We start from the raw sequence: 20,754 nt of genomic DNA on the forward strand, positions 1-20,754 counted from the left end.
CCAAGAGGCCTGAGGATAGTAGTGCAGGCTAGGAGAGTTAGCTGGTGGTGCAGGCCCAGGGAAGCAGCGAGAGGTGAGGGCGGGGCCAGGACCAGAAGTGGTGCTCCTGGAGCCCAAGAAAGGGACTGGGTTGCTCTGCGTGCGAAGGGACAGGAAGCAGTATTGGTTCCCCAGGTGTCTGGGGCCCCAAGACTAGGAATGGCGCAGGGCCCAAACTAGGAGTATAGAATGGCGGGGGGGAGGGGGATGGAAGGGTGAATGTGGCTTAGGGAGTCCAGGTGCAGAGGGCTGCGCTGTAGACTTACCCCAAGAGGCCTGTGGATAGTAGTGCAGGCTAGGAGCCCATTCAGCTTTTTAATCAGTAAAATCTAGATAATAGTCATCTACTTCATAGAAGTGCTTTGAGAATTAAAAGAGTTTGCATGTAAGGCACTTTAACATAGCTTAACACATTTAGTCTTCAAATTTTATTAGCTGTTATTCTTATTAGTTGTTACTATTCATTATCACTAGCCTCACTGAAATATCTGGCCCATGCAGGCAGGGATATTTTTTGTTTTGTTTACTGCTCTACCTACAGTGCAATAGTGTTTTGCAACTAGCAAACAGTAAATAAATGATTGCAGTTTCTTGTGATAAAAAAACTATAGTTTCCTTAGCCTGAGAGGCTTGCCATTGCTACCTCTTCACCATATTCTCTTCTCTCATGACCCTCTCCTACCTACAAAGCTCATCATGAATAACATTTATTCCATAGAAAGCTCTGTGATTTTTCTAATCCTTCTCCCCAAACTAAATTTAATCTCTCATTTCTCTGAATTCCTATAATATCTTGTCTATGCTTTACTTACATCCCTTGCTTTCTGTTGCCTTTCATCTTAGTCATTTGTATCTAATCTCGCTTACTAGATATTAAGGTCTTAAAGCACGTACTGTGTCTTACTCATTTTTTTTATTCCCCGTGGTGTAAGTATAATGCCTTGAACATGGTAGATGCTTAATAAACATATGCTGATTGAATTGAATTTATTCTCCTATTTATATACTTAAATTTATATGAATTTTTAGCTTTCTAAGTCATGCTTCCAAAGTATTAAATCTGTATGCAATTTATTTCTTACATATCCTAACTATTCAAGCTTAGAAAGACTATCTGCAGTTGTGGAAGAAGTAAATTTATCTTTACCAAACCTTGAGGACTTTGTGCCAGATCACAAAATTGTTCTATGCATATGAATGGGAAAGTTTGTGGAATATGGTAATAAACAGCTGAAATTCAGTATTCTTATAAACTGTCACCTAAGAGCCCAGATGGAGAAAAAAGTCTTTGTGCAGATAAAGTATATGGCATAAAATCTATGCACTTAAGCTCATATACTTTATAGGGTAAACCCCTCAAATCTTTACTCATAATTTATTTACTTATCATTACAAATCATGATTATTAGATTTACTAACTAACAGCTGTGCAGAGGCTAAAATTTTCATAGATGATAGTGGAAGAGAGACAGCTGACTTTAAGGGAAGAGTCAGAAAAATTTAAAAAACAGGCCAAAGATTCACAGTAGTGTAGAACTAATAGCGCCATATAGCTTAAATAGACCTTGAGGGCATCAGTGTGTTAGAACATAACACAGTAATTTATGTTTATATTAATGACCCGAATTTGTAAAAAACCTATTAAACTGATACCTAACATCTTCTACTGATGGAATAAGCAATGGGTATTAAGTGCTCAGATTTCCAATCAGGAGATCAAATTACAAATGATTTTGAACATAAAGTAGTAAACCATTCACCAACTGGACAACTCTTTCCTGAGTTAAATAATGAAGCCTTTCCCGATTTTATCTCTATATCTATCTATCTATCTATCTATCTATCTATCTATCTATCTATCTATCTATCTATCTATCTATCTATCTATCTATCTATCTATCTATCTATCTATCTATCTATCTATCTATCTATCTATCTATCTATCTATCTATCTATCTATCTATCTATCTATCTATCTATCTATCTATCTATCTATCTATCTATCTACTATTTATCTATCTATCATCTATCTATCTATCCATCTATCTATCATCTATCTATCATCATCATCTATCGATCTATCTATCATCTATCTATATCTGTCTATCTATCTACCTATCTATCTATCTATCTATCTATCTATCTATCTATCTATCTATCAATCATCTATCTATCCATCTATCTATCATCTATCATCATCATCTATCGATCTATCTATTGATTTCTCTATCTATCATCTATACCTATCAATCGTCTATCATCTATCATCTTTCTAATCTATTTATCAATCATTATCTGTTCTGTTTCACTCCCTTTACTAGAATTGAAATGCAATGGTGAGGCAGCATGAGGCAGTAAATCCATAAAAATGAATTGTTCATTCACACTACATTTTTAACATAGGAAATATGATTATAGAACAGATGTTGACTGATTAAAATGCTGTATGCTCAATCATGTTAGTGTTTATTTGATAAGAAATGCCATTTGTTTAGCTTTGCTCATTTATTTAGTAACTGTGGTCTGGAATTTTATTAGATGCTGTCTAGCTGAATATCTCTACCCACCAGAATCCTGAGACAATCTTAGCTTGAAGGAGATTGAATAAGACATTTCAGCTTTTTAGCTATAAGAGTGAAGATGGGAAGACAATTTTGAAGGTTTTCAACTTCAAACATCTTTGTTTTGCTGTATTTCATTTATGTATGGGTGTCAGAACATAGATGTGACTAATAGTTTGGCAATATTCATTACTTGTTTAACTTTATTCTGAAAACTTGCATCTTCCTAAAAGTCTTTTCAGTGACTACCTGGGGAGAGAGAGAACCAAGAAAATTTCCTGAAATGGAACCATTTACAGTTGATGTGTTTCTGAATAATAGAGAAAACTAAAATTTAATTTAAAAAGTACTCCTCCTATATTTGAAATAACTTATTCAACTAATTTTTGCTGTCCCTTGGAGCCTGTTAGCAAATATCTTTTGTATGTGCTGGAGTAAGATTACAGCAAATGTTTCCATGGGAACATTTACTTAGATATTACTTTTACTAGCGGATAATATCTAGAACTTTATGATATGAAAAGTAGCATTATAAATATGTGAATGAATAGATTTAGGAACTATATAATTTGAAATAACCATTTCAAAACTTGGATTAACTTTGACATCTAGAGCTAGTATCTCAGATCACCTTGTGATACCTTGTATGATTCATATTATAGTGAAATAAAATTAAGACCTTATTCAAAATATTTGGGAAAGAACTTTCTCTTTTTTTAATACAACAATCTGTATTCATCACCTATACCTTTTAATCTGTATTCATCACCTGTATCTTTTAAAAATATTTTATTTATTATTTTTATTTTAGGGGCGTGTGTGTATCGCCTAGGTGTAGGTAAGTGCACCCATGTCGTGCATTGCCCATGGAGGTCAGAAGAGGCTGTTGGATCCCCTGGAACTGTAGTTATAGACAATTGTTAGCTGCCTTGTGGGTGCTGGGATTCGAATCTGGTCTTCTGCAAGAACAGCCAGTGTTCTTAACTGCTGAGCCATCTTTCCAGCCCCGGGAAAGAACTTTCTTTACTTTTAAAAATAAGATAAATACGTTTCTAACACTCCACTGAAATATTTCTAACACTCCACTGAAATATTTCTGTGGGATTTTTACTTCTTGATAAAGTCAGAAAATATTATTATTATTACTACTACTACTACTGCTACTACTACTACTACTACTGTTATTTTGCATCTATTAATGTGTGTGTGTGTGTGTATGTGTGTGTGTGTGTACATGTATGCCAAGGAATGTATGTGGAATTCAGAGGATAACTTGTGAGAGTAGCATCTCTTCTTCAACCATGTAGTTTCCTCATGGATTGAACTTAGATAGACACACTTGTTGGAAAGTGCCTTTATCCACTGAGCCATCTCATCAGCCAAGAAGAGTTTTTAATGGTTTCAGGTGCAGAACAAGTATTGGTAAACACAAGCCAGTCATGGTGGTACATGCCTGTAATCGCAGAACTTGAAAGGTCGAGGCAGGAGAACAGTATAGGCTGTATAGTAAGATCAGTCTCTGTCTGAAACAAAATAAAACAGAACAGAACAGAATAGAATGAATTGGTAAACTCTCTACAAACTATACAGGAAAACTGAAGAAGGTTCAGAGAAATGTGTATGTTATGTAAACACAGTATTTTATTTATTTTTATGGGTATGAGTGTTATGCCTGCATGTGTGTAAGTACACCCATGTTGTGCAATGCCCATGGAGGACAGAAGAGGGCATTGGATCTCTTGGAGCCGAAGTTGCAGATGGTGGACAGCCACCATGTGGGATTCAACCCCTGGGTCTTCTGCAAGAACAGTCAGTGCTCTTAACTGCTGAGCCACCTCTCCATCCCCTAAACACAGTATTTTAATGCAACATTGGAAATTCCTTATAATCTTTAAAAATTACTCTAAAAATTTACTTAATTTTAAAAATAATGATATAAACCCAAAGCATGTTAACACAAATAACATCTGAGTGAATAATAACTGTAAATTCTGCTGCACAGCAAGAAAACTGTTAAGAGAAATGACACTTCTTTTTCTGTACAATGGTAAGAATGCAGTGACCAATAATATAATTTATCACTGTTGCCCTGGTCAAGGTTCCATAAGTTTTCTTTACGACTCCTTTAGAAAAATATGTATTAAGGTATTCACATCCCATGTAATTCACTATTGAAGCTGTGTAATTCAAATATTTTTGGCAAATTTGCAAAGTTACACAAACATCAGCATCATCTTAGAACAACAAAAGAAAACCTCTACCTTAACAGTCACTCCTTTTTCTCCTTTCATCCTCTCCTTTTCTAGCCCCTAGAAACCATTGATACATTTTCTTCTTCTATAGATTTGAATATTGTGGATATTTTGTTTAAATGGTATGTAATGACTGTTTTGTTTTGTTTTTTACTTAGTGCAATATTTTAAGTATTCATCTACTGGAACAGCATTTCATCCTTTTATTGTTGAATGATATTCTGTGTTAAAGATATAGCACATTTTGCTTATCTATTCATCGTAATGGATGGACATTTGGGTTGTTTTCACTTTTTGACTATTGTGAATAGTGCTGTTATGCACATTTGTGTATATGCTTTTATGTGGACATTTGTTTTCATTTCTCTTCACTATTTACCTTTGAATGGAATCTCTAGCCCGTATGGTAGCTCTATGTTTAAGTTTTTGAGGAACTGCCAGACTGTTTTCTAAAGTGGCTGCACTATATTACATTTCCACAGGCAACTATGGATAGTCTAATTATACCATGCCTTTTTTTCTTTTAAGACATGCTTTTGCTAAGTAGCCCAGGCTGGCCTCAAACTCACTATGTAACCCAAACGGGCCTTGAATTTATGCGCATCCTTCTGTTATAGCTTCCCTAGGGCTAGTTTTATAGGCATGCATCATCACATTTGACTAAATCCACATCTTTTTTATTATATCCATCCCAGAGAGTCCAAAGTGGTACTTCAGTTGTGGTTTTGATTTGCATTTCCTGAATGTTAATGATGTAGAGCATCTTTTTATGCAAGTATTGACTATTCATATGTCTTCTTTGGACAAATTTCTATTCAAATCCTTCACCCATTTTTCAAATGAGTTATGTAATTTTTTATTATGCAGTTGTAAGTTTGAATCTTCTAAGGATTTTATAGTTTTAGCCATTATATTTAAAGCTGTAAAATAATAATAATAACAATAGTAATAATATAGCCTTTGTAGCCTAGGGTATTATTGAACTTGTGATCTGCCTTAAACTCGCACGTACTTGGATTATAGGCATATGTCACCATGCCTAGCTATGATCCATTTTTTAATTTAATTTTTCTGTATAGTATGAGAAGGTGTCTGCCATGGTTAATCTTCATTGTCAACTTGATGAGGTTTAGGATTGCCATGGAAATACACCACTGCATACATCTATGGGGGTGTTTCCAGAAAAGTTTAACAGACCAGGTAAGACTTACTCTGAATGTGGGTGACACCATCCCATGGGTTAGGGTTCCAGACTAAATAAAAAGGAGAAAATGAACTCAACCACCAGCATTCATCTCTTTCTCTGCTTCCTGACTATGGATCCGATGTGACCAGCCACCTCATGGTCCTGCTACCATGATTTCCCCCACCACGATGAACTGTATCTTCAAACAGTGAGCCAAAATAAATCCTTCCTTCTTTAAGTTGCTTTTGTTGGGTATTTTATCACAGCAACAAGAAAACTAATACAGTCTCCAAATTCATTATTTATCAACAGTTGTGCCAACACAATTTGTTTGAAGATTATTTTTCCTATTCATTTGTCTTTGTTCCCTTATAAAAATTCAGTTGATTCTAAGTGCAAGATCTTATTTCCGAACCCTCAGTTCGATTCCATTGATATGCATATTCTTATGCCTGTGCTGTTGATATATATATATATATATATATATATGTGTGTGTGTGTGTGTGATATTTTTTTTTTCCTTATGGCAGTAGGACACTTTTGATTTCGTTGTGGTGTTATAGTCACTTTTGAAATCAGACGTGTACATCCTCTGACTTCCTTCTTCTTTATCAAGATTGTTTTGAGTGTTCTGTGTCTCTTGAATTTCTGTATGAATTTAAGGTCAGTGTTGTCCATTTCTATAATGATACTGAGATTTTGACTGGTTGTGTTGTATCTGTAGATGAATTTAAGGGATATTGTAGTCTAGCCAATATTGTCTTATAATCTATGAAAATGGATGTCTTCATTTATTTTTGTGCTACTTGCTTTATTCTAAAACTATTTTGCAGCTTTTAGTATATGTTTTGCATTTCTGTTTTTTTATTCTTATATGTTTTGTTTTATATTTGATGCGATTGTAAAGGCAATTAATTTTGGTGGTACTGGGGATTGAACTTAGGTTCTTGCATTTGCTAGGCAGGAATTCTACCACTGAGCTTTGTATTACCCCTGTAATAGTTGTTTAAAATTTCATTTTCTAATATTACTTTACACATATAGAAATATAATTTTTGCATTGATCTTCAGACTTGCTAAATTCATTTATTTAGTATTTTTTTTAAAAAGTTTAAATACTTACTTTTCTCTAGTTAATAGTTTGTCACCTGAAAATCGAGGTAATTTTACTTCTTCCTTTCCAAGCTAGATGTCTGTTACCTGTTTTTATTGCCTAATTTCATAGCTAGTAACAATATGCAGAATATATTGTTAAGAGGACACATCCTTGTCTTGTTAAGAGGAAAGCATACAGTGTTTTGCCATTTAGTATGGTGTTATCATTGGGTATTTCCCAGGAGTACTTTTCAATCACCTCAGGATGTTCCCTTCCAGTCTTAAATTTTTCTTTTTAATCATGAGAGTAGATATTTAAATTTTTGTGGAGGCAGGGTCCTGCTGGTCAGGCTGGCCTCAAACTCATGATCCTGCTATGAAGATCACAGGTATGTGCCACCATGCCCAGCTAAGAATATTGAATTTTATCAGGATTTTAAGGTTCTATTCATATGTTAATGGATTTCTTCTTTTATTCAATGTACATGGTATGTTACATTAGCTGATTTTCTGACTAGTAAATCAACCTTGCAACCTTGGGATGTATTCTACTTGTTCATAGTGCATAATTCTTTTTATATATTGTTGGATTCAGTTTTAAATTATTTGGTGCTGGACATGAAGCCTTACACTTGTAATCACAGGACTTGGAGGTCAGAGGCAGGAGGATTGCCAGTACTTTGAGGTTTGTGTGGGCTACAGAGTGAGACCCTTTCCTAATAAAAACAAAAAAGTATTTTGTTGAAAACTTTTATGGCTATATTTATAAGTAATATTGGTCTATGGTTTTCATGTATTATGTTTGTCTGATATGGGTGTCAGTGTAATAATGGTCTTATAGAATAAATTAAGACATGTTTTCCCCTCTTAATATTTCTTCAAAGAGTTTATGAAAAATGAGTCTTGATTGTTTAATTTTTTACTATAGTTCATCAATGAAGTCATCTGAGTCTAGGCTTTTCTTTGTCGGCAATTTTTGGATTAGAGTTAAATTTCTTTCATTCCTTCTTTTAGATATATATGTATTTTCTATCTCTTCTTAAATCAATTTTGGCATTTTTTTTGTCTTTCTAGAAATTTTCCCATTTCATTTTAGTTACCTAATATGTATACATACAGTTAAATTATTCCCACGGTTATATCTGTGGTTAGTAACAATGTCCCCTTCTTGATTTCAATTTTAGTAAATTGAGCCTTTATTTTTTTTCTTTAAAATTTTCTCATTAAATACCCATAGAGATGGCTTTTTCTTTTTTATTGATTTGTTATTTGAAAATTTCATGCATGTATATAATGTATTCTGATTACTCTTCCTTCTCTCTCATCTCCCTTTCATCCATATCAATCTCCCCTCATCAATTGCCATCTCTCATATGGAAGAAATTCTAACATTTTAATAAACTTCTGTAAACTTTGTGATAATTTTGTAGTATTAGAATAATGAATAAGAAACTCTATAAAGTTACCAAAACTCTTCAGATTATGGTATACAATCTATGTAGAGGCAAAGAAAGGCACTTTGATCAATTTTTACTTTCTATTAAATACTTCTACACTGCCATCAGAATTTGCATTATTCTTTTATTGAGTATCCTTTGGCCTAACCTCTTGTATAGATATGTAGCTTTATTGCTTAATAAGTTGAGGAACTACAAATATTTATTTTCTAAAATTTTGAGTCAATGAAAAGTGATTCTTCTTTTGAAATACTAATTGAGTTTTCTGTTTCATGTGGTATTTGGCCTATATCTTTCTTATTTTCCCAAAAGTAGGAAAATTGGATGGCACCTCACTTCATACATGCCTGGTCAGCTATTGTAACATGAGCTCCATTACTGACTTCACTCTTGTAGATAATCTTTGAAGTGGCAATAATTGAAACAGAAAATGAAATTAATGATTAGGTTTTGACAAGTCATCCGTAACCTAGTGTGACACAAGTACATCACAAACCTAATTCTAACACTAATTATAGGGAAACACTGTACTCCAGGGTCCATATCAGTAGTGTTCTCTGTGGTAGCCTTTCATCTCACTAGGCACCTGACTGTAACAGGATGATGTAATTTTTCCCAATGAGATATAGACAATGAAAACGTCTGAATGGATTAGAAAAATTCATTTTTAAGGGAATGTGCCATAGCTAACTCAGGCACTTTGTTAGCAATATGAACTCAAGAAAAAATTTAAGCTTCTCTGAAGTTGAATTTTTATATTTATAAAATACGGGTGGTGTAACAGGGTTAATTTTGAAACTTTAATATGATAGTTTATGTCTTATACCTAAAACAGTGCCCAAGAAATGTCTCTTCTTTGGTCCATCAGAAAATTGTAACAGGTCCATTAAAATATTCTTTGACTGCATTTGGAATTTCTGGATTTGGATTATCTGAATTTGAATGTATTGACTTATTAAAGTAATATTTTAAATTTATTCTATGAGAATTTCATACATTTATGCAGTGCATTCTGATCATATCCACCCACCAGTACCTCCCTTCAATTCTCCCTAGTGTCCCCACTCTGTTTCCCCTAATTTCATATTCTCTTTTTTATTATTATTAATAACCACCTGAGTCCAATTAGTACTGCCTGTATGTATATGCCAAGTATAACTGTGAGTGCTCAGCTGTGGATGGATCATCTATATCAATATATTGACTCTCTAAGATTTGTATAAACTAAGTTACTATTGTTAAGAAACCATGCTTGTTTACCCTCATCTTGTTATTGAAACTAGCTCTGCCATATTTTGGTTTCTGCTCAGCCCATGGCTGTACAAGCGTTTATTTTGCTACCGCTTTATGTTACCCTGATGTGTACCAGCTAATATTTCCTACTTGCTGGGGCTAGAGTAGTCTCTCAACTCAACCAAAGCAGATATTTTTGCCAGAAAAAGAATGCCCTATTGACTGGTGCTGTGCTGTGATAGCAGGAAGTAGATCTCAAGAGATGAAGCGCATCTTAGACTGTAATCGGTGGGAAATATGCATGCAATTTGGTGATTTTACCAAAATGTGTTTATGGACTTAAAGGCTCTTATAATTGAAATATATGAAGGTTTTATGTCTAATTTAGTACTAATGATAGCAGACATTCATTGAATGGAAGGCACAGTAATAAATATTTGCTTTATTTCTTTTTTCCTCACAACAACTCTTAAAACTTTGCCATATTTTATCTCCATTTTTAAAAATGAGTAAATACATGTGGAGACATTAACTTACTGAGTTTACATAGCTGAAAATCAGTAAATCTAGATTTTACCTGAAGACTGATTCTACAACTGCATTTCCCTAAAAACACTAGAAATAAACAGCAAGAGAAAATACAGAAGGTACACAAACTCATGGAGATTGAACAGTACACTATTGAATAATGAATGTGTCATTGAAGAAATAAAAGGGAAATAAAAATTTTATAGAATCAAGTGAAAATGAAAACACAGCTTATCATAACCTATGTGATAAAACAAAATTATTCCTGAGAGGCAAGTTTATAGTTATAAGTGCTTACATTAAAAAAATTGGAGAAACTGGGCATGGTGGCGCACACCTTTAGTACTAGCACTTGTGAGGCAGAGGCAGGTGGATCTCTGTGAAATTGAGGCCAGCCTGGTCTACGTAGTGAGTTCTAGGCCAGCTGAGGCTACAGGGAGACCCTGTCTCAAAAATAAATGAATGAATAAATAAATAAATCAGAGGGTGAGCAAGATAACCACCCAGAATCCATATGGTGAAAGGAGAGAACCAACTCCTGCAAATTGTTCTCTGACGTCCATGTGTGCACCATGGCACACATGCCATGCCCTCATCCCACATAATAAATAAATGCAAAAATGACAGAAATCACATGACCATCTCAATAGATGCAGAAAAGGTCTTTGACAAAATTTAGCATTCATTTATGATAAAAGCCCTGAAGAGCTGAGGAATGGTGGCAACTTATTTCAGCATAATAAATATTTACAGAAAGCTTATAGCTAAATCATGCTAACTGGAGAAAAATTCAAAGCATTTCCACTAAAATATGAACAAGGAAATGATATCTACTGTCTTCATTCCTTTTCAATACAATATTCGAAGTCTTCAGCTAGATGAATAAGACAAAAGAAGGCAATACAAGGAATACAAATAGGAAGGAAAGGGCTAGTGACATGCCTCAGTAGGTAACAGGATTGCTGTGTGAATTAGAGACCTAAATTCAGATCTCCAGCACCTCTATAAAAATTAGATATGATAGAGGGCCTCCGTGACCCAGCATTAGGGGCCCGAGACAGTGGGATACCCAGAACTCATTGACCAGCCAGTCTAGTCAATTGATGAGTTCTAGGTTCAGCGAGAGACTCTTTCTCAAAACAAAAGCAAATAGGAAAGAAAGAGGTCAAACTATCCTTACTTGCAGATGATATGATTCCAAATGTAAGAGATGCTCAAGACTTTACCAGAGGGCTTGGTAGATGGTTTAGTAAAGTACTTGCTATGCAAGCATGAGGACCCAGGTAAAAGCTAGGCATATAGTACATATCTGTAACCCCAGCATGGGGATGGGCAAGAACAAGAAGATCTCTTGAGCTCATTGTCCAGCTAGCCTAGACAAATCTATGAGTTCCAGATTCAAAAAATAAGGTGGAACAATGGCTAGCATGGATGTGGGAAAAGGGGAACCATATTATACACTGTTGGTGGGAGTGTAAACTAGTTCTCAAAAAAACTAGAAATAAAACTACCATATGACACAGCTATATCATTCTTGGGTATATACCTAAAGGACTTTATATCCTACTACAAAGATACTTGCACATCCATGTTCATTGTAGCTCAATTTACAATAGCTAGGAAACGGAACCTACTAAGATGTCCATCAACTGATGAATAGATAAGGAAAATGTGATACACAGTAGAATATTACTTAGCTGTAAAGAAAAAAATGAAATCATAAAAGTTGCAGGTAAATGGATGAGCTTTATTATAGCAAATTATATTCTGTGTGAGGTCACCCAGATCCAGAAAGATTAATATTGCATGTTATCTCTCATATATGGAGCCTAGCTTCAAATCTTTTGTTTTGTATGTTTACGCTGAGTGTATGTAGAAGCCAGGAAACTAGAAATGGACTACTAGGGGTGGATGCCTTAAGGGAGGCAATAGTAAAATACAGGCAAAATGAAAGTAGAGATGGGGGAATATTGGAGGCAGAAAGGTTCAAGCATGGAGGAGGGTGGGGAATGGGGAAATGAGGTATTGGCAGAAGGCTCAATTGAAATTAATAGTGTATGAAAAAGATACATGGAAACCTATGATCTTCTAGCCTAAGTAATAATTCAATTAGAGTAGATAGTAGAACACCAGAGGCATGAAAGGAGAGGGAGGATATATTCAGTGCTAAAGGTTTAAGGGGGTAGGGGAATTAGGGAGATGGTAGAATAGGGGTTGCGCTAGCCAGAACTAAGGATACATGATGAAGCCTTATGGAAATCCACTAGTTTGCAAACTAATTTGAAGAGCTACGAGTAGTTAATGGCTACTGTGGGAGGGAAAATCAGTTTTCTCTAGGGACAAGCTGCCTGATGTATTATCCAGTTCCAAGTGGTCAGCTATAAACACGTGTGCATGTGAGTACCACTAAATGGACTCAGTACCACTAATTAAAGAAGAGGTCATGAAGTTGAGAGGGAATGGGTCACGGAAGGAGTTGGAGGAGGGAGAAGAGGAGTGGAAATGATGTAAGCACAGTGCTCAAATGAAATTCTCAAATGACTAGGAAACTGTCTCCCTGCTGGATAACTCACTTTGTGCCAGAAGGTGCTATGCAGGCTGCTGTGGGAGAAAAAAAAAATCAATGGATGGACCTTACCTACTACAATATTGATCTGTTGACAAGATGTGACACAACAGTTACAGAGATAACCAACTGCTTTTTGTTTGTATGTGAGGCTTGCTCCACAGGAGGAATTTCATGCTTGGTACTGTAAAGCAAGTCAAAATCCTGTGGCTTCGGCAATTATGGGTCATAGGGGGAACCTACTATTGTTTACCCGAATGGTCGTGCTGCATTCCAAATACTTTTGTCTATACACATAAATTTTTTGCTGCTCTCAACTTTGGTCCAAGAAACTTCTTTTTGTAGTGGGTAGTGGTTAATTCGAGACTAAAAACTAGTTAAACAGCCAAGCATAAATAACCGAGAGTGCTCAGCTGTGAATGTGTAATCTGTATCAACCTCCCACCATCTAAGGCTCAGGGAACTTTTGGAAAAGAGAGTGGAAAGAATGTAAGAGCTAGTAGATAGATAGAAGAGCTGTGAAATGCTGACTTCTGCACATGATAAGGTTGTGCATGCATCAACTAATAGCAGCTGTAGTTATCTGCACAATGCCTGTACATGATCAAGCTAGCCAAAATTCCAGCATAGATGAAGGAAGGGCCCCAAGGCTCCACCTCTCTCAAAGGAGATATTAGCAATTGATCACTGCAGAGTGAGGAAGAGTCATTCTCATTTGGGAACATGGTTGCTGGTAGATTGCTCATGCCCCAGTGGGTAGCTTCACAACCATGTAAATATAGACAACACTAATTGGACTTGGGCTTCTTAATATGAAAAACCAGAAGTAAGAGAGAACACGAAATTGGGAGAGGGTCAGGTGGAGTATACTAGAGGGAGTAAATATTATTTTAAAAATAAGGTAGGGGGGCTGGAGAGATGGATCAACAGTTAAGAACACTGGCTGTTCTTGCAGAAGACCCAGGTTCAAATCCCAGCACCGACATGGAAGCTAACAATTGTCCGTAATTCCAATTCCAGGGAATCTGACAGCTTCTTCTGTCCTCCGCAGGCATTGCACGACACTGATGCACTTACTTACATGCAGGCGTAACACTCATACACATAAAATAAAAGTAATAAATAAAATTTAAAAAAATAAGGTGGGAGCAATGAAGGAAGACACCCGGTGTTCATCATCTCTGGCCTCCACACGAGCAGTACATACGTGCATGTGCACCAACATGCACATGCACACATTCACATACATACACCAGAGAGAGAGAGAGAGAGAGAGAGAGAGAGAGAGAGAGAGAGAGAGAGAGAATCAGAAAACCTTTAGATCTGATAAATACTTGGAGGAAAGTGGTAAGATACAAAATTCACATATAAAACTCATTAGCCTTCCTACATAATAATAACAAACATGCTTAAAAAGAAATCAGAAAAACAATCCCATTCATGATTGCTTCCAAAAAGTAAAGTATTTTGAACAAATTTAACCAAGGAAGTGAAAAACCTCCATACTGAAGACTTTAAAACATTGAAAAAATAAATTGAAGCAACCCCAAATGGATCAAAGACCTTATAATGTACGACCTGAAACTCTGAAGTTATTAAAGGAAAATATTTCAAGATACAGACATACCCAAGGACTTTCTGAACAGTCCTTCAGTTACTCAGCAAATCATGCCAACAACTGAAAAATGAGACTTGATGAAATTAAAAAGTTTCTGTACAACAAAGTAAACAGTTAAGCAAGTGAACACATAGTTTATAGAGTGGGAGAACATCTTTGCATGCTGTACATCAGGTAGAATATTAATGTCTAGAATATACAAAGAACTCAAAAAAATGAGACCACAAGAAATTGAACAAACTGTTCAATAAATGGAATAATGAAATGAGCAGACAGTTCTTAAAAGATGAAATAAATTGGAGTTCTATTTAGTGGTAAAAAAATGAAATTATGAAATTTGCAGGTAAATGGATGGAACTAGAAACTGTTATAAGTGAGAAAACACAGACTCGGATAAACAAGTGATGAATGTTCTCTCTCATTTGTAGATCCTATCTCCAAATTCTTAGATGTGAGTATATATCCTGATGTAACTGCAGGAGCCAGGAAAATGGAAAGGATCCAAGGGGGTAAAGGGGAAAAAGGAGTTGGGGGGGTGGGCATAGAAGGCTGGTGTTATCAATAGGGAAAATGGGAGTATCTTTAACTAGGGAGGGAAGAAGGAGGGTTATACAAGGGGAGAGAGAGGAGAGATAACACTTACACGGTGTCAAAAACCAGAGGGAAATGCATAGTTCAAAAGCCTACTGAAAAATACATATGCAATAAATACACAAGTGCTTGTGTATAGCTGAAAGCTATATAACAAAAAACACAGTGCCAGGCACAGGAAACCTCCCTTTGAGTTGTTGGTCAAGGTAGTCCAAGAGAATCCCCCAAATACAGGCTATTGTCACAGCCTTGATTGCCTCCCAGAATTTAGATCCTATTGCTGAAGACACAGCATGCTTCAAACAGAGCTTGGAGTAGTTGAGCTGGAACTGACTAGGAAGGCTCCTCTCAAAGACTAGTTTTTATAGTATCAGAGAATACTACTCAAGTTGCCAGAGGAGAAAACTAATCAAGGATCCTACCCAGCTAGCTACAAACCACAAAATCATCAGCTCAGCAAACTACCTCTATTGGTGCAATAGTGCTACTTTTGTCTTGGGGGTAATTAACAGCTGTCTAATTGGACTTAAGTCCTGCTCAATAGGAGAGAATTGGTGCGTGGTACTGTAAACTGGCCAAGTACACATGGTTGGAGAGGTCTAGACCCTAGAGAAGAATCTACTTCTGTTACTTTCCTAGACAAATGGCCAATAAACATTTAAAAATAATTCAACTGCACTACCCATCAGAGAAATACAAATTAAAACTATATTGCGATTTCATTAGTAAAACAATAGTAAATGTTGGCAAGGATGTAGACAAAAAGAGCTCTTTATACACTGCTGGGGTGAATGTAAACTAGCTAAGCAACTATGGAAGTCAGTTTGGAAGTTCCTTGACAAGCTATAGATAGATTTACCCAAAGGACTCCAAGCCAAAATATTACTTGAATCAATGTTTATTGTAGTACTGTTCACTATAGCTATGTTATGGACCAACCTAAGTGTCCAGCAATAGAGGATGGGTAAAGAGAATGTTGTATAAATACACAATAACATTTTTTTCAGTCACAAAGATGAACAAAATCATGTCATTTATTGCAAAACTGATGCAACTGCAGATAATCATATTAAATGAATTAAGCCAGTCTCAAAAGACAAATATTGTATAATTTATCTCATTTGTGGTTCCAAGATTTTATACAGATACATAAAATCATGTATGCACATATGACATAAATATAGGTGTAGAGAACAAAAGGGTCTAATGGAAAGAGGAAGATGTGAGAAAAAATGAAGGAAGGGATATTTGGGTAATGTGCTCAACATATGAAGTATAGTTATGTAAAACTGTCCTTAGGTAACACACAGTACCATGTACAATGAATATTTAAAGTGAATTTTTAAAAAAAATCTGATTCTTTGTAACAACAACATAATCATTGAGTGTTTGCATAAGAGGGTATAGAAATTTTCTAATTCTTTCCCTTCATGTTACAGATGAGACATTTCAGCTGAATAAAGACAGGTGAACAAGATTTTGTATGACTTCTTGAAATTGTGCTTCTCTGTAGCCCCTGGAATAACTCAGTTCTGTATTTTTCAGATTATGCTCAGAGTATTTAAGATAGCTTTTGTGATTCCTTTTAATTTTACTCCCATGCCAAGTATCCTAAGTTTTTCAGTTCCTTTCTTGTATGGATGATTTTCAGAATGAATCATTTTGGAAACTCATCTTGGAACCTAGTCCTAGATGATTATTACCTCATTTAAATTGTGACACACAGAACTATCCCCCGTCCATATATACTTCATCAATTATTTGTTCAGCTCCACCTTTCTTAAACCCACTTATTAAAGGACTTCTTTTGGTATAGACTGATGATGTAGAATTTTCAGTGTCTATTTCCTTACCTTATCAGGTCAAAGGAACCATTTGAGACAAGAGGCATATCTGAAACAGTAGCTCTGAACATTGCAAGAATTGTTTTCTTTAGCACTGGGTGTTCACATTGTTAATGTCATGAGCTGTCTATTTCCATAGACACTAGTTTATTAGAAAAATGAAATGGTGTATATAATTATGTAGTAGATATTTTATTATTTATTTAGTATTTATTTTATGTATATAAGGGTATTGCCTGCATGTTGTAAGTGCATCTGTGTTGTGCAGTGTCCACAGAGGACAGAAGAGGGCATCGGATCCCCTGGAACTGGAGTTACAGATGGTTGTTACCTGCCATGTGGGTGCTGGGATTTGAACCCAGGTCTTCTACAAGAACAGCCAGTGCTCTTAACTTCTGAGGTATCTCTCCAGCCCTGACATTTTATTCTTATACGTATATTAATTGGTTAAATTATAAGCACTGACATTTTCTACATTTGCTGTTCAAATCTTTTTTAGGTAGGCTAGTTATAGGCCATTGATTTAAAACAGAATTGCAAAATTCATCATTATCTGAAGCCTGGGTAATGAAAGATGTTTTTCCCAAGCAAAACTAATAATAATCCTGATTATCAAGAAAATGACCTAACATGGAACTGCAGAGCATGTTGTTTCCTCACCATTGTCTTCTTTCTCTGTGTTCTAGGAGGAAGGGAGAAGGTATCAGAGAAAAAGACTGTAAGAGCCAGAGAAGCTGACCTAAGGCTCACCTGAGACATTGTTAAAGGAAAACAAATGCAGAATGAAGACAGGATCAGTTCTCATTGGAATTTTCACATTGTTACTTGTCCCTTAGGACAAAATTTTAAAGGAGAAATCTTGACTAATAGGGGATGCACCAAGGATTGAACCTCTTTTTACCATACTTTAGAATATGGAAAATTATCTTGTCACATTAATCATTAAAATGTAAATATATACTCATTACTTACAAATGTTTCACCTTTGAAAAACCTCAGTTCTCTAGAATGCCCTTTTGGTACCTCTATTATTTCCTTATCTGTGAGATGAGTGTCAGAACAGAATTTTTCCAAACTTCCATGTTAATGCATAGGGAAATCTTCTGTCTCCACTTGGTTCTTTTAGTTCTTTAAACTATTCTTAGAACCTATTTCACTGATTTGTGTAAATTATAGTTACACATATGTTTATGTCCCCTGCTAGATTATAATCTGTTTGAGTATTAGTGTCTAGCTGATTTTTCACCTTTATGACATTCACAGCTTTCATAAATTAGCACCTAAAAATTTAAAACATTTAAATATTCATTGCAATAAGTTTAGTGACCTTTCTTAAGTTACGATTTTATGTCTTTTTCCAGTTGAACAGTGGGAATTTATTAGAGCATACTTGAACAAGAGGTAAGTAGCAAACAGGAAAGAAGAGAACAAAATAAGTGTATTTGACATAAGAGCTTAATTAGGGAACACAAGAAATGAAAATTGTGCGAATGGTTTAAAATTTAAGTAGAAAAATATCAATGACTTAACAAGTGTGAAAAAGAAGACTGAAGAAAATGGCTTAATTAAGCACAGTAACAGTGTTAGAGAAGATAAAAATTAGAATATAGATGGGACAGTGAGAAGTGAATGAGAGCATTCATGACATATAACTTCTTCAAAATCTCTAGTGATGGCTGGGCATTGTCATGCATACTTGTAATCCCAGCACTTGATCAGCTGAGACAGGAGGATCCTGAGTTTAAGGCCACACTGGTCTACATGGTAGCAAGACCCTGTCTAAAATAATCCCACAGTCCTTAATTAGTGATAGAGGACTTGTAAGAAAAGCACAGTGGTTAAGCACATGGGCTTGGAACCAAACAGCTGAGATCTGCCATTTATTACCTGTTTGAACTTGATCAGATTGTTTAATTTTGGCTTTAGTCTACTCTCCTCCTCTAGAAAATGAGTTTTGCAGTATCTGTACCAGGAATTTTTTAATGACGATCAGACGAGAAAATTGATATCAGTTTAATGGTGTAAGTATTCAGTAAACTTTAGTTGTTCCTGGTTGTATCAGTGAACTGATGAAGTTTATTTACATTGGGAAAGTGAAAAGGTGTTACAGATAGGAAAGTATGTTCAGATGTACTTTGACAGCTTGGTAACAAGGAAGAGTACTAAGTTTGACTCCAGAAATAAATAAAAATATCAATGATAGTGTATATATAGCACTTAATTTATAGTACTTTTAAAAAATCTAGTATGTTATTCCACATTTTACTTTAATCCACCAAAATCATCTTCTGGAGATTTGATTGTTTCTAATGTGTGCAGAAGAGCTGTTGTTTAGTCTGGATGGTTAAGCAGATAGAGGGGCTGAGTAGGGATTGCCAATCCTATCATCTTTGCTCTTCCCCCTCCTCTCATCCCCATCTCCCTCATCTCTTCAGTTAGAAAGAGTTGACTTTAGTCAATACAGTTACCATATGATGAGACAAATGTATTTACCTTTTTTCTTCCTCCCATTTTTGTCCCCCACATACAATCTTTTGAGCAGCATTAATCTGAAGCAGTGTTTCAGGATCTCTGTGTATGTGGAGTGTTGTCTTTGAGGTTTGGATTTAAAATATTAATGAAACCCCAAGAGATAATCAGGAGCATAATTGAGCAGGTGGAGCAAATTCGTTAAGTTTTTTTGAGTAAAACAGTAACTGATTCTTAAGAATAAGTCAGCCTCAGATTCCCTGTTTCATAATAAGAGTGGAAGCAAGGGAGGAAGGAGATAATGAATTGGTTTCTGAAAACATCTGAAACTATACACCGTGTATCTAATATGGCTGATTTCAAGGGGAGTTTGGTGGGTAGAAGGAGAAAGCTTATCATTAGCTCTACTCTAATGCAGATGTCAATTCAATGAATCAATTTATTGATCTTGTGAATGTTTTGGAAGATAGCATATTTTAAGCCATCACAAAACAGGGAATTTGGAGTATAGTTTAAAGTATGATGTGTGCTACATGGAGGAGTAAAATTTCTATTAAGTATTGATCTTTAAGACAAAGCTGGACAGATATCTTTAGCATAAGATTTTTAGTTGAAAAAATTGATTTTTCTCTTCTGTTTTCTCTAAAACAGAGACTGGAAGTATCAGAGAGTCTCTGAATTAGAGCAGACACAAAGGTCATCGATCTCAAGTCCTTGCCTTCTTTGTGACTCACCTCTGCTTGTCATCATCCTAAGCTTGAAATGTGTCAGTAATGGAGAACTTGCCCTCACCAGAGATAGCTCATGTCATTTGTAGGCTGATCTAGTTTTTATAAAAGTCTTCCTTATTTAATACTTTAGTCGTAAATTGTCTTCCATATGACAGCCAATTGACTAGCATGCCCCTGAATTGTCTCCAACTCCCCTATCTCAAACCTAAGCATGTTCTTTCAACTATTCCTTTTATAGCACTTTGTAGCTGTGTTTTTATACATCCTCTCAACTATGTGCTCTTTGAGGGTGTGAACCACATCTTATCTTTGAATGTGCCTGGTATATAAAGTGTTTGAATTGAGAATGACACATTATTCAGCCCCTTCATTATCTAGGCTACTCTTGTTTGTTCTCTGGATTACCCTCCATTAAACAAATATTTACTGAATGTCATCTGGTATCAGATACTGCCAGTGTTTAGAAATACAATAGTTAAAGACATATATTCTCTGACTTCAAGAAACCTAGTGTGCAACACAAGCAAGAAAAGGGAAATACAAAACAAGATGATTAGACTTGCAAGGCATTGGGGATCGGAAAA

General features: G+C 35.5%; 1 protein-coding gene across 2 annotated transcripts in view; it reads left to right on the forward strand.

The window, feature by feature from the left end:
* Eda (ectodysplasin A) overlaps positions 1-20,754 on the forward strand; it is a 434,058-nt gene that overhangs the window by 58,372 nt on the left and 354,932 nt on the right. The gene's annotated exons all lie outside the window — the stretch shown is intronic.

This window comes from Nannospalax galili, unplaced genomic scaffold (genome assembly GCF_000622305.1).
Source record: "Nannospalax galili isolate Female #2095 unplaced genomic scaffold, S.galili_v1.0 scaffold280, whole genome shotgun sequence".
Taxonomy (NCBI): Eukaryota; Metazoa; Chordata; class Mammalia; order Rodentia; family Spalacidae; genus Nannospalax; species Nannospalax galili.